Genomic DNA, 23,721 nt, shown 5'->3' on the forward strand with positions numbered 1-23,721 from the left:
ATATGCACGAATAGGTCAGCAATGTATTTGTTTCAACTGCCATCGTCTGTTCACCACAATAAAAATCATCATCATCACCAATAATGACATCGCTATCATCATCATCAATTGGAAAATACCACAAATCAACAACGGCCCCAAATGGATGACTAAAGCCCCTTTGCAGGCTGGTGCTGCCTGCACCTTGTGCTTCATAGAGACAGCTGCCACTGGGTGTTCCCTTTGTTTAGACTGCCACAGGGCATTGTAACTCTAAAGAGTCCATCTAGAGGGTATTTGGCCTCCTCTTCTATATCGGCTAGGCCAGGGGTTGGAGCCACATGCGACTGCTTCCTGACGTTGTTTCATTAAGTCTCATTAACATACCGACCCACACTTTACCCCACCACTCGTGAGCTGCCGACCGACTAACTCTGGTCTATCCCAGTTATACTGCTGAGCAGAGGCAGGTGGAATTCTGAAATGTGTTTCAATTGCCGCGCCAGGAGATTGAAGTGGTGACCGCTGTATTGCAAGTCCAGTGTGCTGACGTGTCGCCACGGTAGCGCCACTCTTGGTCTACAAGAACGATGTAGAAGATGAACGTAGAAAAAGCGACCTGCAGTGTTGACGGACGTTTGGTAAAAAGCGGCGCGCTCGTTACCCGTGATGCCACGGCTGACAATTCCCCACTGCGTACGCACGAGCGCAAAGCAGCCGTGCGGAGTCTTTCCGCTGCAAGAGCACTCGGCTCAGAGGTTAACATTTCTCTCCTATCCTCGCATGGACCATGGGACGCGCACCCACTCTCAACAACGTAACGACATAATGACCAGAGTCCATTTCCAGCAGAGATGCTCCCTAAAACCGCACTACCCCCCACCCCGCCAATGCACTAAATCCACACCAGGTCACGGTGTCCCCCCGCGCACACTGGAGGTATTATCGGCCATAGGGCCCCAACATAACAATTAAAGATGCATTGCGGTCGCCTCGCCCCTTCAAGGCACATCAGCATGCGAAGGCGTCCATCACCAAGTGACTTTACGACGTCCTCCGTACTCAGAAACGAACTCCGCGTAGCACTTTGTGTACCTCGAAAATTAATGTTTGTTTATTTATTCATGACTTGCAAATAGAATGCTAACGGCAAGGTTTCGTGCCAACGCCAACCTTTCTTTATGCATAACAGAAGTTTTACTTTTTCAACCACGACTGCATTTATTGCTGCTATTATTATTCGTTATTATTATTGATATACCTGGAGTGGTTCGGCGGTGCCGTGCTTAACGCACTGCAACCTGAGTTTAAATTTACAGCCGTCGCTAACGTTGGTCGTGGGTGATATCAGAATCAGAATCTTGGAGGAGCAGTCGGATGAGCTGTACAGCTTTTTTTCACGGATGTCCAGTAGGGCCAGTTCAGAAAGTTACACCAACAAACATTACAATATAGCATATGAATGAAATGACATGAATGGCAAAGCGTTTTTGTTGAGACACTTGTCATCCAACTGAGACTTTAGAATTCACTGCACCAAGAACCAGGTTTAAATGAGAGCTGCTGACTCAAACCAAGCAGCTCAACATTACTCAGTCATTGCGTCAGCCTCCTGAGTTCCAAAGACACATTATTACAGTTCTATTCCATCAATCAAATGCTACTTACAACCAGATGACAGAGAACCCGATGAAAGTGCAGGGTGTTATATAAATACAAACGAGAATAGAAGGCTACATTTTGGTTCTACAAATGAGACACGTGAGACACGTGTGGCACGACACAATGAGTGAAATAATGATTGCATATTTCATTTTCACATTCCGAAATCTTCCCACGGGGACTTTTACTTGTGTTTTTGTTCATTTGCCCCCGAGTCTCGCGGCGCCTTTGGCTGTGCACCCCAGCGTTAAACAAAATTTTAAATTGCATGAGGTCACGCACACGAGCGCACCGGGTAAACCGTGCACGTTTAGCCCGCTCGTCCCAGCATCTCCGATAATCGCCCCCCCCCCCCCCACAGCTGTGCAAGGCAGACTGAGTGGAGCCACGCAACCAGCGTCTGGCTTCACACGTCACGGGTTATGTCACCAAACCCTTCTTTTTGTCCCCCCCACCCACCCAACGACCTCAATTAACTTTGCCAAGCGCAATGCATCTGGGCCGGCCTGCGTTCGCGAACACCCAAAACCCAACACCATTGATCCAGAATTAATTCCTAGTATTACTGAACCGTAAAAGACAATGAGCATGTTTGTCCTAATCGTGTTAATGGCCACGTTGTGGTTGCAGCTAACTAATGGTTAATCCGTACTGCGAGTGGATTGGAATCATGCTTTAAGATTTTTAGATAGAAGAAAAAGCGATTGTCACGTGTGCCATGCTGTCAAGATGCATGTGGCTATGTTTCAAGGGAAACTCGACATTAACCACATTATGGTCAGAATTGTTTCAGCAAATTAATTGCATCCATCTCTCTTATTTTACCTGCACGTATCCTATAAACGAGCCTAGTTAGATAGCCCTTTGGAAACGACACCTAACATAGATAACCCTTTCCCACAATACATGAGCATGTCATTTATATATTTAATGGAAATAACATTTACAACCAAAATAGGTTTTTTTGGGTTAGATTGCGTAAATATATAAATGTGTCGTTAAAACCCACCACCACCCGACACAGCCAACTAGTAAGGGTTGTCATGTAAACAGAACTTGCCAATTCGTCACTAGTAAAGCACTCCGGTGTGTTGGAGAGCCAAGCCACAACATTTACAATCTGAGTACGACGTTTTGGCAGTAATTACAACTGGCTGTCGCCTGATGAAGCTGGTTGTAATTACTGGCGAAACGTCGTACTCAGATTGTAAGTGTTGTGGCTTGGCTCTCCAACACACCGGAGTGCTTTACTAGTGACGAATTGGCATGTTCTGTTTACATGACAACCCTTACGAGTTGGCTGTGTTGGGTGGTGGTGGGTTTTAACGAAACATTTTATATATTTACGCGATCTAACCCAAAAAAACCTCTATTATGGATGATATTGGTCGCCAAAGCCTACGTGTTAAACTAACATTTGCAACACTAGAATTATAATTTAGAACAGCATCGGGTAAGCCACGTTAAGTAGTGGTCATGATTTACGATTGCAGCAGGAAAACACACACTAAGCAACAAAAATAGTGGATATGGCATACATGCTGATTTGACAGATATTTTGGTGGCATAACATCGTGTGAGAGTAAACAATGCCTAACAAATCCACCGGAACACGGGAACGAGGAATACGAATCGTGCGCATGCATGGATTCTCCTCGTAAGGATTCAGTTTGCGAGAACAACGGGGGAGCACTTGTGGCAGGTGCGAAGGAAGCGGCACACAATGAAGCAACAGGGCTCAAATAGCGGCTCAGCCATTCCGCCAGAAGCGTCGGGAGGCCCAGGAAACCGGTTCAATTAATCGTCGCCGGTCTTGGCTGTGAGCGGGAATCGAACTCGGGTGGGCCCGGGTTCGTCGCGCAATCCAATAAACAGGCCCGCATGTTAACGCATACGCACAGAAACGAATGCGCACAGCGGCGCTAGAGGCAGCAATGCGCTCGTCGTGCAAGCCACATACCGGTGTGGCAAGGATTTTAAACATCTATTTCGGGCTCTTTCCTCGTTCATTTATTCATGCATGTATGCACACATGATTTATGTGTTCGTGCTGTGGCAGAGCCACGCACGGATGAGTCACAAACTCTTGATGGAACCATCAGCGGCGGGCAAAGCCACAGAGCCCCGTGACGTTACTGCATGGTAGCTTCTTGGTGTCCAGGTGCATGAACCCCGAGTGCCAAAAAACTTGCCCTGCAGAGAGAGGCAACATTGCAAACCTGGAAAAAGGGTGACATTCACTCCCCTACTTTCCAGCTGCATGTTTTGTGGGTGCAAGCAACCATCTAAAGTTTGACCACCTCGAAGCTTCAGATTTGGTCTGGGTGTTCTCAAGATGTGACAGCTCCATCATCTCATCCATCACAGGGAGAACCACGTGGACCAAATCCAGGGCCTCCTTGAAGCATTCAGCATCACCCATGGAGTTAACGGCTGCAAAGGCGCCGCTACCACCGGTGCATGCTGCGAGGTCAGTGTACAGCTGTAAAACTCCAAGCATAACAACATTGCTATTTAATAGGAATGCATCTCAGGAATGTAATAATGTTCTGATTCATCAATTAAAATCGATTCTTACACACATGATACTTGCATCCTCTTCATAAGATATAATGCCTTTGTGGTTGATATAATTAGGTATACCATGTAGTTGGAAGTTTACAGCATCAGACATTTTGAAAAGTATAGTTCCAAATACAGGAATGTGGAATGTCCACCACTGGCTCTTACCAGCCCAAAAAAATATGAGCACTGCTCTAGCTCATTTGAGCACGGATACAATTTGACCTTTGACTTTTGAATTTAATATAGATCAGTAACGTGCTATATATAAGTATTTAAAAAGAAAGCCCGAAGAGATGAGAATACAATCGTATGGATTAGAGAGGAAATGCGAATTTGAGATGGCACATTGGCTATAAAGCAAAAAAAAACAAATATGATTGGGCAAATAATAAAAAAAGGTTGAAATTCAATGGATAAACCGAATAACAAAATCAATCGTTTCACCCAGAGGCAGAGCGCAAACAAAGGATCAACCAATGAGGAGCCAGAGTGCTGAATGCATGGCGCACATGCAAGTGTGATGGAGTGCAGTCGTTTAGTACCATCGAGCATTATTTTGTCAGAGAGAGAGGTCTTAATCCAGCAGGTGACTGAGAATGGATAATGGTGATGACTTCACTCGAAGACAAAAACACAACCGATGGCCAAAACGGTCACAGTGAAACCGTGGCTACATCACAGCTCTGCGATGCAATGGCAACGATCCAAGAATGCAATTTGGGCCAGAGCAAATGCTAAATACAAGACGCCGTAATGATGTAACCGCAATCAAAATGTTTAATGCAGCAGTCACATCTGGGCACCGGGGGATTGTGAGTCGAGGTTAATGATGTCCCGCGGAGGGTGCGCGAATAAGCACGCCCTCGGCAAACGACATCTCAGTGGCGTGGCATGAACAGAAGTTTGGCATCCAACCTCGTTGCCTCCTTCGTTGTTTATATTACATTAGCCCCAGAGCTCTGGCAACCAAGACCAGTTCCTTTAACTTCGCTCCCATTTCAATAATTGCGCCGAGTTCCATCGTAGATTCGGGATAAATTTCTCTCCCGCCCCATTGGTCGCAATTTATAGTCCGCATACACAGGTGGACACTCAGTGAAATGAGTGCGAGCGCTAGGTCTTATCCTATATAGATTTATATGGCATACTTAAATTCGGGGCGCTTTACAAGAAGGGAAAAATGAATGGAAGCGTGACTGGGTACAGGACGAGCGAGGCACAGAGGGGAACAGAAGAGATTTGGAGCGTAGAGGAAGGTATGGGGGCAATCCCTCCATGGCAAAACCACGGAGGGATTTATAGACGAGAGTGATACATGTAAAGACAGGGAGCCAGCGGAGTTGAGAAAGTCGCGCAGATGTATGGGAATTGTGGGGGGGGGAGGTTAAAAACGATCCGGGCTGAGGAGTTTTGTGTCTGTTGTTGAAGAGGAGTGAAGGCGTAGGCAGGAAGGCCGAGAAGAAGAGAATTGCAATAGTCAAGGTGAGTGAACATGAGGGAGTGAACCAGGAGTTGAGCAGCAGAGCGTGAGATGAGGGGATGGATTTTTGGGGATATTGAATCGGTGAAAGCGGCGAGTGCGGGCAGTGGCAGAGATGTGGTTGGAGCAGGAGGGCTTGACCCCGAGGTAAAATGGCATCATAAACAATTATTTTAAATGAAGACATTTTGATAAACAAGAATCTATTGACCAACGGGACGTCCCAATGCAATTGTTTTTCATTTATTTTTTAAGACATTTGTTTAAAAAAAAGGCAAATCCCAGAGCTAGTTCTGATTGATTTCATCAGCAAGGTGGCCCTTAAACTACATTTCGCCGGACTTCCTGGTGCTACACACAAGCATTACCAATGACCACGCCAGAGCTCCAAGTCACATTCTGCAGGGTAAAATGAATCATGTTTTCAAATGCCCATATGCCAAGCATTGCGCACTGCATGTATCGCCAAAGGGAGATTTTATGCTGCACCATAGCACGATGTCCTTGTAAATTGTCTAATTCTAAACACCGTGCTCTAGGCCTTCATACCAGGTGCATTGCATTTAGTTGAGCAAATTCATGAGGGCTGGGATCTGACACAGCACACCGTAAATAGGTTTAAAAAAAAATCCAAGCCGACATCCCAAAACATTCATCTCAGTAAAGGGGATTGTACTGTCTTTAGACAAATGGAAAGTTCGAAAGCGAAAATACCTTATTGGGGAAAAGCATATTGATAGCAACAATTATTTTTCATTTGAAAGAAAATGCCTGTGATCTTAAACATTGTCTTCTTGTGTGTCTTGCATCAGCATAAACTTTTGTACAATGTTGGTATACAAGTATATAAACTGTATATATATTGTTTAAATCAGAGCGCCATACCATCTGCATAAAAACCATTTAGGTGATTGCCCAGGCCACGCTCGCTCTAATGGTGCTGGATTTATGCCTTAAGCCATTATGTGAGTGAGGACTCAGGGCTGTTATAAATTTTAAAATGTAGAGAATGCGATGCCAGCCCCAGTGCAGGCACTCAGGTGAACTGTTTTGCCCTGCCTGTGTTTGGCTCAGCCTCATTTTCCAAGTCACTTCACCAGATCCTTATGGAGAAATGTTTTTGTCCTATACACGTGTATTTAGTAAAATCTATAAATGAAAAAAAGTGTTAATTAGAAAGCTAATATGTTTTTTTTGTACATTTATTATTAAGCAAGATGTTTTTTTGTTATTTTCTTTGAACCTATCTACGTGACTTTAATATTTCTAACACTTCCAATCCAGAGGTTGCCGGTTCGATCTTCTGGCTTGGCAGTTTTTGAAGTGATTTGTTTACTTTGACTATAAATCGCACTCCTATCATGTTTTTGTTAATCATTATTTGTTGTTGTAACCTCATAACCTGCCCCGACTGGACGTCTGTGAAAAAGAGCTTCATGGCTCACCAGATTCCTCCTCCAGTATAAATACACATTCTGATTTCTGAGTTCAAACAATGGCGCAAGTTCCTTGGACACGCTGCCTCTCCCGACGCAGCGATGTACATGGGCACACCAGAGTTAGTTAATAGGCAGGCCGCTTGCGGTAGTGTGAAGTGTGGGAACTCCTACATCATCCACGATGCCTGGCCAGCGTGGAAGAGAAGACCAGGATGCCCCTATGACAAACTCCATAAAGCTTCCTCTTTTGGAGGCCGTTCCTCCTGCAGTGGTATGCGAAAGAGATTGCAGGGCTGCACCTCTACTTAAGTGTAAAACACACTCCATGGTAGTATAATCTCTCTCGAACTCACTCTCGGCAATCATAAAGCCATCAAACATCACGTGTCCTCGTTCAAACGAATCAGATACCAGCTTTAGACGGATAATTATGCTCTCTGAATATGACATGCAATGTTTTAAATGTATTTTTCCGCGACTAATTCTGAAGGGAAAAAATAATGCAGACAAAAGTAATTGCTTTTGTAATAATGTTGATGGCATTTGGAAGCATTACAATTTATTCATTAACCATCAGAGCCACCTGCTGTTTTACATAAACTGCCTGTTATTATTCAAAAAAATATGTTGTTATGGGCTATTTAGATATTAGCTGTAGGCTATGACACTCTTGAGACTGGCTTCCTGAGCCTTGGGCCCTTACAACTGGCCAAGTGGTTGCAGTGCAACACTCACAATTTTAAGGCTACGAAGTTCAAATCCCAGCTGGTCATTGACTCGGCCAATCATTCCTTTTGTGATTGATGAAATAAGTGCCACTTTTTGGAAGGGTCGGCCAAGGTCAATCGATGAAGAAACTGACTTTTGCCACGGGAATGTGGAATTTTCACCACTCGCTCAGGGCCACCAGGCGACACGGACGGTGTCCCATTAATTGTTTGAGCAGGACGACACTTTGCCTCGGATGAAAATTCTAAATGTGTCCTGTACCATTACCCCCACACAGTAGTAATGCTGTGCCTCGCACAGCAATGTAGTGACTGCACGTCACCCTAAGCTAACATCCCCCCCCCCCCACGGGATTCCACGCTTCGCTTCGGAGCCGCATTACCGGGTAACGGAAGGTAATTGCATCATTCACTCAATATAGAGCGTGAGGCTATTGCATGTCTTCTTATATTGCAGGGCACCACGGTGGCAAGACATTAACTACCTCGCCTGGTATACAGGAGGTCGTGGGTTCGATCCCAATTCTGACGCCTGTATATTAGGAGTTTGCATGTTCTCCCTCTGGTCGCATGGATTGTTCTCTAGGTCCTCCGGCTTTTCTCTCCACATTTAGAAACATGATTTTAGAGTATTTGGCTGTGATACATTTCCACACGATAAGCCACTTCGTTGAGCTATCATTTGTGGCCAGGTCGTTTCTGAAAAAATAGTTATATAGCTGAGTGGGCAGTACCTGTTAAAATACAAATTTGTTTTAATAGTTTCACAGGGCATTCATTTAAAGAGCTTAAATGGTTCGGATACGATACAAGAACGAGCATGGACAGGATACCCTTGTATGAATGTTGAACTTATTTCTCACCGTATTTGTAGCCCACCGTGCTTACTGGAGATAAGGATTAGCACGGTTCGAAGGAAACAGGAGGAGGGGAAGACCGAGAGAACCAGCTGGGGATAGATGCAGTGGTAGAATAAATGGAAGAAGAGTTGTTGAGATTGAGTGAGGCATTGACGGTGGCTAAAGTAAGAGAGCCGTAGCATACGTGCGCTTGGGCTAATCGCCGCGAACGAGCTGACGGAGAGGACTGGCCATACAATATTAATTATATCATATTAATTATACTGACAATGAAACAGCATTCATTACCTCAACGGGTAATATCAGTTGTAAGCAGCTCACGCGCTGATATATGGTCATGGAAAGGAACTACGGTTGCTGTAAATTACAGTCGGCTCACCAATATGCCAACACTCCCCCACATCTTATGTAGCTTATGTTTCTATATATTGCACAGGCAATACAAATTTATTGTAAACATATTGCAGTATATGACGCACGGTCAAAAAAGTCCTGAACAGGTACTGGCATCAAACTGACATTGTTTTGCGCTAATTCTATAAAATGAAATCAACCACGTGGGATATTGGCTTAAATCCACTGCTGGATAAAGGCCTCCCAACGTGTGCCTGCTACATAGTCAAAGTGTTTAGCTACTGAGCTTTAATGCGGTTCACAATAAGTATATAACATGGAACGTGTTATGCAGGGAGGGCAGAGTTGTTCTGTCCGCACGATGTAAACAGAAGAATGTCCTTGAGATTGCTGAGCAAAGTAATGGAAAATTAACGACCCGATATTCTTTGTTGTAATGTTAGAAGACTGCCTATCTAACACCACCGCAAACAACTTCAAAATGTTTAATCGATAATACGCAGGCACTTAAAATATACAAAGTATGATCGTGGCTGATGGGCAGCCACAAGAGAGCTCTCATGAAATACACTGCCAAGGGTTTGTTTTGTACTTTGTGGCGTTTGATTTAATTGGGCAATGCACTTTTCACGTGCACTTTTTAAATCGATCCCTGTATATTGCATACTTGATAAGTATTATAAAGGATGCAACATTCGTCATTTAAAACGGCTATTCGCGTTGCAACTTGCTTTCCGTTAATTCCTTCATTCATTTACATTTTTATCCCAGGTCTCCTTTGCAACAGAGGCATTGTGTCCAAGGGCTGTCACTGATAAAGCGAATGCAATTGAACCTGCACTCATGACGAACATCAGGTGTGATATAACACGATGCCGGCAACCACAGTGATGAGGGCTGCCGATCCTGACATCTCGGATCACAATTGGATCTCCCCGACAAGGGGCCTTCATGGGCCGCACTGGCAGTGTTGGCGTTCCAGTGTTTGCCGGTGCAGTCGTTGTGCCTCTGCCCGCTCCTGGTGATCCAAGAGGTGTGAAGGCGATGGTCAGATTCCTGCCGCCAATCGTCGAGTCTGAGCAGCACAATTTTCTCCAACGTGGCGCTGCATCACCCTTCCACAATTCCATGGTCCACATCCGCACACCTCAGGTGAGCACGATTGGCTACGTACGGTGTAAACAAAGTTCAACATACATTCATCTGAAAATCTAGCAGACTCCTCGACTCACTAATGATAAATTTGCAAGATCAAATTCCAATCAGGTGTTGACTTGTCAAATCATTCTTCCTGGGCCAATGAAATAGGTCACACTTTGTGTCTAGTCAACGGTGGTGATCTTGTGGAGAGACTGGCCTAGTGGGTGAGTGGGTGGATGAGTGGGTTGGTGGATGAGTGAATGAATGAGTGGGTGGGTGGGTGGATGAGTGGGTGAGTGAGTGGGTGGGTGAGTGAGTGGGTAGATGAGTGGGTGGGTGGGTAGATGAGTGGGTGGGTGAATGGGAGAGTGGGTGGGTAAGTGGGTGTATGAGTGGGTGAGTGAGTGGGTGGGTGAGTGAGTGGGTAGATGAGTGGGTGGGTGGGTAGATGAGTGGGTGGGTGGGTAGATGAGTGGGTGGGTGGGTAGATGAGTGGGTGGGTGGGTAGATGAGTGGGTGGGTGAGTGGATGAGTGGGTGGGTGAGTAGATGAGTGGGTGGGTGAGTGGATGAGTGAATGGGTGGGTGGGTGAGTGGGTGGGTGAGTTAATCTTAATCCCGGCAATTAATCGAATCACTCAATCCACCGCTGGATTATGGTCATGGGGGCGATTTGACCATACTTTAACCACGTTGATCAGTGTGGGATGTTGAAGGTGAGTATGGTAGTTGAACATTATGAAAACACACTCACACTCTCATTAAAGAGTATTCTTAATTTGAAAATAAAAACTGTCTGTGTAACTTATGGCGAAATTGCCCTGTCAGAGCACTGAACCAAGACTGCTGAGACACCAAGTTCAAATCCCAGGATCCCACCTGGGATTAAACCAGGCTTTCATGTATCGAGGGTTTGGCGATCTTAGTTCAGTCGACCAAGGAGTGTAAGAAGAAAGTGGAGGCAAAGCCGAAGTGTTTTTCTGCTCAAACACCCGACGCGGCAGCAGCACTTGGATGCTGTAGGCAGCTCTAATCCTTCGGACATTTCACGTGTCCAGGCAGGCGCCGGTTACTCCTGTGGCTCTCCTAGAATTAATTTGGTCCATTCATCACTGGCCTGTGTCTGTGACAGTTTGGCCACTTGCTCTTTTGAATGGAGCTTGAATGTAGGCCCTGTGGCAAACTTTTCGTTCTTTAAAAAAGGACCATAAAAGAGGCATCAAGCATAGACTCAGTTATTTTTTTATTAGTATTTTCCCCATCCAAATGATCAATTGTGTTTTTTTTGTGCTTATTTTCCCTATTTTTGCTCAAAATGTTATTGCAATTGTGCTAACGGTGTGTCAAAATATCCCACAATTGCCTTTTCATTCACTGTAGGTAGTGCACTTTCAGACATGCCCTGACATAGTGTTTGTCACGTGGAAATATAACCTCAGAACTGCAAAAAAAAAGTATTTTTTAAAATATATGGAGCGTGGGGTATTCTGTGCACCTGCTAGTGAAATGAGTTAATGTGCAGGTGTTAATTGGATGTTTACATTGCAGGATTGTGATAGATGGTCATAGCTTGGAAAGGCCTTCATCGAGCAGTATATCGAGCAAGGCTGCTGCTGCTGATGATGATTCGGTTTACAGAATGAAATTATGAACTCTATACACCCCGGCGTAATCATCGCTGAAACACATAATTTGAACCCGGGCTGTGAGCAGTACCCGGGCCTCAGTGCTCTGATCAGCGTGGCACCCTGAGACACCTGGCCAGGGATGTACTGGGCTCTAGGTGAGGCAGGGCAGGGTGGTGAGTACCACCCCAAAGTTTTCAAGCACGGAAAACCATGCAGCCTCCCAGCAGAACAGGTCTGGTGACAGCCCAGCACCCACTCGGGCATTTAGCATTGCCTCCACTTTATTCACGACACACACAAAGTGCTTGCAACAAATGAACCACATTACCTTGCTGATTCTGGTCAATAAGCAATATACCATCATCACGCGGATTCTGGTCATCCGCGCAAGCAGCGGCCATTGGCTAGCCATCGAATAAAGACAGTCACTGCATTGCACGCTTTCAGATGAGCTTCTGCGGCCGTCTGGAATGTTCTTCCTTCCGGAGCAATGCACTTTTAAATCTAGATTGAAAACTGATTTCTTTACCACTGCTTTTTGTGTTTAGTTTCTTATCCTCCCCCTGCACTTCCGGTGAGCACGGTGGGCTATGTACGGTATGAAAGAGGTTCAACATTCATGCATAGTATCCTGATTAACTGATCACCTGCTAATTCCACGTCCCTGAACTTGGACACCATTGCTTCTCAGACAAAGCGATTGCTTCTCAGACAAAGCGATTGTCTCACAAACTCTTCTGGTTGTGTCCCTCATATCTAATGGGACTTTTTTTGCCAGCATACAAAATAATGAAAAAATAAAAAGATTAAACACAAGATCCAGGTCCGATTCAACACAGTACATAACATCCGTGATCTGGTCCCGTCTGTAAAAGATGTGGTTCCAGACATACAGTACCCTGGCGTCTACAAACTAAGTTGCCTCTGTGGTAGCAGTTACATTGGAGAAACCAAACGACATGTCTCGGACCGCATCCGTGAACATAAAGCAGACCTGAAACACGGTAGGACAAACACCTCAGCCGTGGCAGATCACTGTTACAATTCAGTGGGCTCACATGACATTGACTTCTCCAAGACAGAGGTTCTCTGCAAGCCATCTGGCTATCATGAGAGATTCGTTCATGAGGCGATCCACATATACAAACACAGAGACAATTTCAACCGAGAAGATGGATTCTGGCTTAGCAATCATTGGAAGGACGTAATACACCATTTCGGATCTTAACTGATTGTGTTCACGTTTACGGTGACTTTCAGACCGCGTTCCACTCAATGGCATGGTGCAGTGTGCAGAGTAATGTATGGTGTCGTAATTGTATAGTAAATATATAGCAGTGTGATACACATTAGGGTGGGTAGAATAATACATAGTGTTATATTAAAATGGATAAGGCAGCAACTGAAGCAGCAGCAACTGCAGCAGCAGCAACTACAGCAGCAGCAGAAACTACAGCAGCAGCAGAAACTGCAGCAGCAGCAGCAACTGCAGCAGCAGCAACTGCAGCAGCAGCAGCAACTGCAGCAGCAGCAGCAACTGCAGCAGCAGCAGCAGCAGCAACTGCAGCAGCAACTGCAGCAGCAACTGCAGCAGCAGCAGCAGCAACTGCAGCAGCAGCAACTGCAGCAGCAGCAGCAGCAACTGCAGCAGCAGCAGCAACTGCAGCAGCAGCAGCAACTGCAGCAGCAGCAACTGCAACAGCAGCAACTGCAGCAGCAGCAACTGCAGCAGCAGCAACTGCAGCAGCAGCAGCAACTGCAGCTCCCTTTGATGCTGTTAATCCTGCATAATGCACATGCATATGTAGTACTAATCACATTCCTGCATTTCCCATAAATATGCTAAATTCCTCTTGATATGCAAATTCCTGTGTCAAGGCGCCCAGCTTATATATATGCTCCAAGCTCGTGTGCTGTTTCATTCAGTCTCTGTCGCCTCGACGGACCTGGTTTTCACCTGAGGACGGCTGCTTGCGTTGTGGCCGAAACGTCGTGAGAATAATTTTATTATGTTTTATTTTTATTATTTTATTACTTCCCTTCTACGTGACTTTACCGAAAGAACCAAGAAGAGAAATAAAAAGAGGTTTTACGCTTTCTAGCAATAAAACAGGTGTTAAGATGTCCATCACAAAGAAGAATAGGTTGTATGCTTTCTAGCAAAAAGGTCCTATAGATATAACTGCTCGACCCGAGCTATAAGTGTTACTTGCAGTGTCTCTGTGCTGTTAGATTTTTGGCGTTCTCTGGTCTGACGCTCGTGAGACGAGGCCATATAGAAGGCTTCTCTGGTGTAGGCCAATCAGTTTCAAAGACAATGCCTATGTTATCAGAGCATGTTTGTTTGCGTGTTCACCACAAGTATGTGTGGTTAGTGCAGACGTGATGCCTTGCAAAAAGTTTCCATTTCGGTGTTTGAACATCTTAACACCTAAATTTATATTTAAAGCTTTCGTGACTGCAGGGATTCATATTCTTGGTTCTTTTGGTAAAGTCACGTAGAAGGGAAAATAATAAAATAATAAAATAATTGCTTGTGTTGCGGTCGAAACGTCGTGAGAATTTTATCGTTTTATATATTTTTTATTTTATTATTTTCCCTTCTACGTGACTTTATCGAAAGAACCAAGAATATCTTAACACCTGTTTTATTGCCAGAAAGGGTAACACTTATGCTTATTTTTTCATACTTTGATATTGGAAAAAAGGTCCCATTTGGCGTAAACCTTTTCCTTTTTTTTCATTTTTGTGTCCTTCATATTGCAGGACTCTCTTTGCAAATCAAAACGATATCAGACCACTTGGCATGAATTTTATGATTGCTGAAATGGAAAACTGGATGGGTAGCAGTTAGAGCAATGCAGTTTGGAAAATTCTGGATTCACCCTGTACTGAGATTCACATAGCCACATTGTAAATAGCTAGCAAAAATGCTTGCATTTAAATGTTTTAAATATGCATTTCCACAATATAATTCCCAACGGCGGCCAACAAAAATTGTTGTCTATAAATTGATAATGACGCAATGACAATGGTCAATTCTGAGACGCATTCCAAGGCCTCTCCTCAACAGAAGGTGAGGTCCTGGTCATGTAAGATTCAAGGAATCCATCTCAGGTGTCTGGAAACGGACAAAATTGACACGTCGCGTGGGAATGCAGCGGTCGTAAATGAGATTTAAACATGAAAATACCTTCAAGACTCGATTATGTTGTCGATGTCGATGTCTTAGCGTTACTGGCAAAATGCACGCAGATGGAATGTGTCCAGAATAATGCCTAAAATTTAACTTGGAATTGCAGAGGTGACGCAAATTGAATTTCTGATCTGCATTCAAGGTTACCCGGTTACACTGACATCTTTGGTTGCACATTCATACCTGCGATTCATTTGTTCATAAATCCATGTATGCTGTTTTTATATGTATGTGTGTATATATTTATAAAATGGCCCATGTCCCCGATGCGAATAATGCATTATTTTGCCACTAAAACAGCATACATATATTAGAGAACGGCAATGCAAAAAAACAAAACCGTTATAGTAAGGCAAATTAATGTAGTCGCTTGAACAATGGGCTAAACATATTTCGATGCATTTTATTATATGTGCCTTGATAAATTCACGCGAAAAAAGGTCAAACAATTTGGAGCGCACACATTCTATAATGGCCACAATGGTCTATGCTATTTATTTCCTCCATTCATAATCGCCAATAGTGGCACTGCCAGCTCCGGAAACAAACAAACAACATACCGATAAGGGGAATCTAATTAGTTGAAATTCCATCCAATATCCGTAATGAACTGGATGACAGAGCATTGAGAGTCATGATCTCTCTCACAAGTGAGGCCTGTGCAACCATGGTTGAGAAGGGACAGTTGTAATGACGCCGTCGTTATTTTGAAATGTAAGATTCAGAGAATAATTTCACATTTTCAGATAATGGCTGTGACACTTTCACATAAAGAGCACCTGCTTTTGTGAAATATGTCTCTGGAATGTTTAATGTTGCCCACACAGCAAAACCGTTTCAGCATCTGCCTCAACCGATAATATCACCAATAATCCCATGCAATTACTAACTGGCTCTCTGGCTCAATGGCAAGTGGACCGACGACCACATTACCCCGCCATTTTACATTAACAATAATAATTTACAACCCTTTGTCACTCCACGGCTGAATGAAGACCTCCCTACGCCGTTTCGGCCACGGAGATTGTGTGATTGCTTATCACCGCGCCGAGCGTTGGTGTAGAGGATTGTAGTTGGGTGGCGCAGAACCCGTCACTCGTCACTGACGACAGCCATGACCAGGAATCGAACTCAGGCCACCGGGTTAAGAGTGCCGTGCGCTAAAAAATGCGCCGCCGCTCAACCCCCGGTCGTCTGATTGATTGAATGTCACGTCGTCACATAAACACGGAGTAAATTCTATACAAACAACTGTATTCCCACGTGACGAACATAGTTGGCAAAAAATATTCAAACATCACCACATCACCACCCCAGACAGGTTTTACATGTTTAAGTAAGTGTCCTGGGCAAGACATTTATGCTGAAATGTAGCCTTCAGAGACTTTAATGTCCCTTTTCCTCATGCAAACATTCGCCTCCTTGTTACCAACTTTCTTGCGCTGACTCCATCCCTACGGTGTGCATGAATATTGCATTTGTTTCACTGCGTGCAGTCCTCGCAAGTCAGACGCGCCCGCTCGCTTTAATAGTGCGTGGTCTCGGTCTCAGCTATGCCTCGGGCTTTGGCAATTTCTTTGTCTTGTTTTTTTAACACGAAAAATTACATATATATTACATATCCCCTCCTTCGCTTCTCGTTTACTGAACACAATACGCACTCTTTGGCTGCGTGCATTTCAAATGCTCACTACGTTGCTCTTGCTAAATAATGCATTTACAAAATCATACTTTTCTCTCCAAATATTACCCAAGCTGCACACACGTATGTCTACAAGAAGCGACTTCTTCAAAGTGCTGAAAGTGCTGCACCGCAGAAAGTTCATGACCCAGCCATAATTGATCAGGTCTATTAAATCATAATGATATGCTCATACATCAGGAGGAAATTACTTGATGCTGTCTACTGAGTTTTTTTAAACATTAAAAAGGAGAACAGCATTGACCAATCAGTGGTGAAACGTGCACCGACTGTCAAAATGGATTGCCTTTGTTTTAAGTAATTGATTACACATGTTGTGCAAAAACGCAATGATCAGTTGTTAAGGGACATCCACTTTGAACACATTAATGTCAATGCTGGTAATACAACAGCTAATATTATTAATTACCGCTAGCTTATCTGGGAATGCGCTTTTAGCGAGATATTATTATTTCTGCAATCATAACAAGCAAGTTTGGTACAAACAAAATTAAGTTAGGCAAGTCATGTGTTCTAGAGAGGAGCTCTTGAGCTTCATATAGTAGAGGCCCTTCCATCAGCAATGGTGCGAGCGTGCAAAAGGGTGCCACGGTGGCGAGATGTTAACTACCTCACCTGGTATACAGAAGGTTCGATCCCGATCCTGACGAAGCCTGCATATTTGTATCTCCGTGGTCACGTATATTTTTCTCCGGGTCCTTTGTTTTTTCCCTCCACATTTAGAAAACCTGGCCACAAATGATAGCCCACATGATATGCCACTTCATTGGCCTATCATTTGTAACCAGTTTGCTTCTGAAAAAGAGCTGTCTAGCTCAGTGGGCCTTACTTGGTAAAATGAAAAATAGATTAGTTTAAATTGCATGACCTTTACTTTTTTTAGTCACTCAAATGAGTGATTGTGCTTATTTCCATTGTCGGACTTGAGCCAGAGGCAGAAGTTCTGAATTTTTACTGGAAATCTGTGAAAGACAGCATTATAGACAGTGCCGGATTAAGCTTTCAGTTTCAGTTTCATTTATTTATTCATTTCAGTATCATTTATTTGGTACAGCCCTGTGAGTCATTCGGCTCTTGAATCGGGTGCAACCGCAACAAACAAAAAACAAAAACATGAACAAGAAAACATCTTAAAGTGACTAAGTGCAAACAGAAAATCCAGGAAAAAAACTGCAAAGTCTTCCATAAAAAAGACACCGTACACCAACGCTGTGCTAAAATCCTAGTGGGATGCAAGTCAAACAACAACAACAACAACAACCACAAGACAACTTAGATTAAAGCCATCATTCTAACTCCGTACTACAACAAACAAACATGGTCAAGCTAGTGCGGGGCCTGTAGCATACGTTAATATTAAAACACAACTTTTTTACTTGCATAGTAAAGTAATTGTATGTTTTCATTTGCTATACAGCCAGATAATACGACAAATCACTAACCTGAAACACCCAGTCGTTCATAAAAGTTGAAGGCAGTATAGTACTATAGTAATAAAGCAAGTGCAGATTCACTGAACCGGAATTGATAGCTTGAAATCATTTAGCGCAAGGCCCTTGAAAGTGCGGGGCCCGTAGCATATGTAGCTACTTTTGCTACTAGGATAATCCGGCACTGATTATAAATCATCGGATTCCACCAGTATAAATAAATATTCTGATTCTTTTTTACAAACGGTGATGGCTAGACTCTCCGTAGGACGACCACAGTTCATAATCAGAATCTTTCTTTATCCTGGAGAAATCCCATGAGCTATGAAGCTCTTTTTCACAGACGTCCAGTAGGGGCAGGTCAGAAAGTTACAACAACAAACAATACAAAACAAAACACGATAGGAGTGCAGAGTATAGGAAGGGTAAGTTGTCGTCCCGTTGAAGAGTTTACATAAAAGTGCAGCCCTGCAATTGTTTGCTAATACCCCTGCCGGCATAAGAGTCTCCACTATAGGAACCTCCATATACTCGTTCACTATGGCCAGACGTCTTGGGAGAGGTTGCAGTACCCACAATTTGCAAGTCGCTTGTCACGTGGAAAGTGGTCCGACATGCTGGGCTTCAAGGGCACTCTGTATCAAAAACTAATAATAATTACAATCGTGGTGTATCCTTTGACTGACCCCCCCAGAGGGGTTTGAACTCTTAACTTTTCGATCGTGTATCATCTCGCTTGGCTAGATTCAGATAAACAGATTTGTGGTGTGTGTATTAATGCAGCATGTATTGTAAGCCGAAGGCAAACCAAGTATGAACACTATGAAAGGAGAGTTATGAATCATGGTACGTGTAATTAAATGGAAATGGAAACAGTGTTCATGCAATCAACGGTAACCTTATTGCAGTGGCGGCTCCTGCAAAATCTCTCAGGGGGGGCAAATGTCTGGATGATTCTTTAATATTAATGAAAAATAAAGTGACTCTTACAATACATCTTGTTTGTTTCTATACTCACTATTAAAACAAACCACTCAAGTTTCTTTTATTAAAGATTCCACTAGGTGGCGACAAATTATATTGTTGGATGAAACGTGCTTACGTATGATGACGTAAGCACGTATGATGACGTAAGCACGTTAGTGCATGCCCTCCCGGAAGCCATAGAGAATGCATTGCAGCGCCCCCGTTCGAAAAAAAACATCTTTGAATGTAAGTCTATGGGATCACTCGGGGCGATTCTCAGCTGGAGGGAAATCGCCCAAAAAGAGGCGGTACTCCACAGAACGTAGCATGACGCTGATTGGACTATATCCAGAGGCACAGTGACGGCTAGCGTGACTCTGTGGTTGAATGACATTGGTGGTGCGTCGCCCAATCGCCCTAATGAAGAAACCGCCCCTGCCTTATTGCACACTACAAGTGGAAAGTGGTGCTAATCTCTGTTGGTGGTTCCAATAGAGTGATCGACGTTCCACATTCCCATTGGTGGGACTGGTCTCTCCATGTAACAGCCACGATCCTATTACGTATTTCCTGTTTTTTCTGTTAGCAGGTAAGGCCCACTGAGCTATGTAGCTCTTTACTCTTTGGTTCTTTCGGTAAAGTCACGAAAACTTCAAGTCTATGGGGCTCTTTCTCAAAAGCGACCTGGCCACAAATGATAGATCAACGAAGTGACTTATCGCGTGGAAATTTATAGCAGGCAAATACCTTAAACGCGTGTTTAAAATTTGGAGGGGAAAAAAACAGGAGGACCCGGAGAAAAATCCACGCAACCACAGGGAGAACATGCAAACTCCAAATATAGACGCGTCAGGGTCGGGATCGAACCCACGACCCCCTGCATACTAAGGCAAGGGAGTTAACATGTTGGCACCGCATCTACCCACGAAGTAGTACGCACTCGGGACGGGCCCCAAGAAGATGTAACTTAATTATATCACACTTAAAATAAAATATTCATAATTAAGTATATTTGTAGTGTTATTAAAATTATGAGCGTTTTCATTTTAACCTTTGCTTAGTTTGCTTTTGCCTAGCGCCGCCACTGGCTACTCTGCACTCAGTGCTCAAACCTCTGATGCTGGGGGAATGACAATGAATGGCTGCATCAGCTGTGGCAAGTACAATACGACGTGTGAAATTATTTTCTAAACTCTCCAAGCCAAGTTACAGCATCGACTGAGTGGTATCATGACCTTTCAAAACAAAACTCTCTCCCAACGATTCCAATGGGCTCTTCAAGCGTTTTGAGAAGAAGGGTGCATTGAATTGAATTGCATTTCCTATTGTTGTGCCTTCTTCTATCGCCGGCAGACGGCAGTTTATGGGCTGTGCGTGTGCTGTGAACACCTCGCAGATCTTTAGCTAAGCGAGCCGCCGTGTTTTATGTTCATAGCGAATGCACACTGCCTGTTCGTCGCCGCAGAGTAGCAGCCACTGTTCAGCTGGAAGTAACGCGGCCGTTACGAGGCCTCCTTCATTTGACCATCGTAAACGCAACGCTAATTGCGTCAAAAACCGACAGTCGATGCCTATTGCTGCCCAGTTAACGTTGCCATTACCTCTGTATGGCTCCTTGCAGGAAGCCTTAGTTATGCACACCACATTATAGGTGTTTATGTTTTACAAAAAAACACATTAAAATAATTGACCTCACTCTGGCCCTGGGCGGTTTTACTTTCCATTCCTATGAATAGACAGCAGCTGCTTAGCACGTCCCATATGCTCGATCTTACCTTGCACACGCATAGTTACGTTGTAGCCCCGTGGCATTTTCTTTTGCATTCTTAATAAAGACAATGAGGGTAGAATGAAAATAAAATTGATTTACTGGTAGAATTTCATGGAAACTCTACCCGTGTCCTTTTACCGCAGACAAAACAATGTTGAAAAGGCGCAGGGTTTTTTCTTGTTATTCTTTTCCCCTATAGAACAAACGCACATCGTTCAAATGAATTATAACGCGAAGTTTCATCAAATGCTGCGCTGCAAAGTCGAGGGAAGGAAAGCGTGTGAATAAAATATGTGCTCTCGGTCTATTAAAATATGTAATGCTGCTTGTAATTTCTTATTTTGAGCTGTGACGTCCATCCTCACAGAAGATGTATATCTCTTCTTAGAAAGATGCATCAAAGTAGACAGTTCATTTTTCTACTCAAAGCCATATTGGCATAATACTAACAATAATCATGGTTTTGTAAAACTAATACCAACCTAATTGTTGTTCATAATTACATCAGTGCGATTTCATCTGCTTATCTCGGCAGCAATGCCTACAATGTTCAAATACAGGAGGTGCTCCTTGTTCATTACGTAGACGTAAGTCAATAAACACAGCCCATGAAAGCAGCAAATCAATTAAATGCAATGTACTTGATTTAAGCAGATGACAGCATATTAAGATTTTTACAAAAGGTTTAAGTGTTCCCATGGTATTTTAACCATCGGATGATGCTTTAGCTCAATTTTCGTGTCCTGAGACAGCAGTGGATCGTTCCACATTTCTCTGTGACCCCCATTGTTGACTTCACACCAACGTGGGTGTGATCTCATCAGCATGGTGGGAAAAGTGGGCCTTGACGAGACGCTTACAACAAGAATGCTCAGCAGTGCGAGCGTGGCTAGAACCACGTTTCAAATGAGATACACTCACACTTGTATAAAAGGCCCAAGAGAGTTATGCAAGAAGAGACACTGTGTAATGTAAAGCAGCAAGCAATTTTCCCAGTTTGTGTCTGGACGAGAACAATTTAAGACAGTGGACTGATGCTGGCATTAAATTTGGTACATGAAATTGCGTGCTTTGCTATTCATCTGAAAAAAAATATATGGGGTAGCAGTTGAAATTAGGTGGTCCTATCAGTGGATGGGTGAGAAAGTGATGCCCTTCACCGTGTGGACAAGAAATAACTTGAAGGTATGTCAGAGGTAGCTCTGTGATACCCGCTTCCGTGGGCCCCTCTCTAATATGAAGGTATGCACTGTTCTGCAATGAATCCTAATGTATTCCTCATCTCATTATGTGTTGCCAATAGCGCAAGAGGAATACAATTGGGGGAAATCACTAACAGAAATTCCCAGTTGGGGGTTGACTCAGCCTATAAACTCTCCACAATCGATACAATTAGTAGCATATATTTACAAATGAAAAGTGGTTGCCTTATGGAGGAGAAGAGCCCCTGCGAAAGCAATGAAGGTTTTCTGCCCCTGGCTCAGGGCTGCCAATGGAAATTGACATCACCCCATTACTTATTTCAGCGTCGAGACATGTACAAAAAACTGTCATTTTTTTTTAAATATAATTTTGGCTTTACTCAACGGAATGGCACCATGGGTAATTATGGTCAATGGGGTCATGTCTTCCATATTTTAGGAAGCCATACATTTTATGGGGTCTTTCGTTATATTCCCAGGGCTATGAGAGACGGGAACACAGTGAAATCATATGTCTAGACCTTCCAATAAGATCACATACCACATGTCTCACTGCACCCAGAAGTGACATCATAAGCCTTCATCTGATATCCTACACGGGTCTGACCTACCTCCCGCAGTAGACTGCGCTCTTTGGAAGTACAGGCAAGTGGCATCTTTGCTGCACGCCTATTGCTTAAGTGCAGCCTACCCACATTTCTCACTCCCGCCACTACAGGAAGAAGGGCCTCCACTAGAGGGAGCATGAAAGTGCCGCACTATATGGCATTTGACCTACTCTTCCAAGTTGGTCAGACACGTTGGATGCAGTTGTAATAATCCTTCCAGAGACGGCTTCGGAATCGGTCCTTTTATTTTCCACTCAATAATACACTTGCTCACTCACTCTCCGTTGCTGGCAGACAACGGAGAGAGGACAGACCCCGCACTAAGTCCCCACCGCGCACGTGGCAACCCCAGCCCCCGTCCGCGCGTGACCCTGATCTCGTCAGTTCCAGTCTGCTCCCGATCGTTCCCCTCCATTCGCTCTTAATACCTTCGTCACGTGGTTCCCCCAGCCAATCGTACATGGACAGCTTCGACCATTCTCGATGGTTCCCTGTCAATCCCGGGACCACGCCCCTCATCCGGCTCCCCATTGGCTGGGGCCCCGAATGGCTAGGCCAATCACTCCTGATGACCTGTCGTGATGACGCATGGGCCATGGTCCCTATCTCAACCCTTATTGGCTACAAGCAGGACCGGCAAGCCAATCCCCACGTGACCCCTCTATGGCTGTTATTACACAGTGATAATATCCACACTTTACCCCTCCACACTACTGTTGCTCAGAGCCGGTGGGGGGGGGGATTCAAGAATATTTCCTGTTCTTTTGGACTGAGCTGGCAACCTCTGGATTGCAAGTCCATTGCGCTCACCATTACACAACAGCAACATCCCATCTGCCCGAAGGGTCCTTAAGGATGGGAAGTCCAACTGGTTAAAATCAAAGCAAACGGTCGTTTCTTTTTTTTTGTAGTGTCATTGGAGACCAAGCCGAGGACATCGACCTGTGGCGTGCTCTGATGTCGGATCACCACATGCTGTTGCATCAAGGATCTCGGTGATGCTGGCACGGTG

The 23,721-nt window shown here is 44.2% G+C and overlaps 1 protein-coding gene across 3 annotated transcripts in view; it reads right to left on the bottom strand.

The window, feature by feature from the left end:
- KCND1 (potassium voltage-gated channel subfamily D member 1) overlaps positions 1-23,721 on the bottom strand; it is a 482,697-nt gene that overhangs the window by 442,582 nt on the left and 16,394 nt on the right. The window lies entirely within an intron of this gene.

The sequence above is a fragment of the Lampetra fluviatilis genome, chromosome 32 (assembly GCF_964198595.1).
Source record: "Lampetra fluviatilis chromosome 32, kcLamFluv1.1, whole genome shotgun sequence".
Taxonomy (NCBI): domain Eukaryota; kingdom Metazoa; phylum Chordata; class Hyperoartia; order Petromyzontiformes; family Petromyzontidae; genus Lampetra; species Lampetra fluviatilis.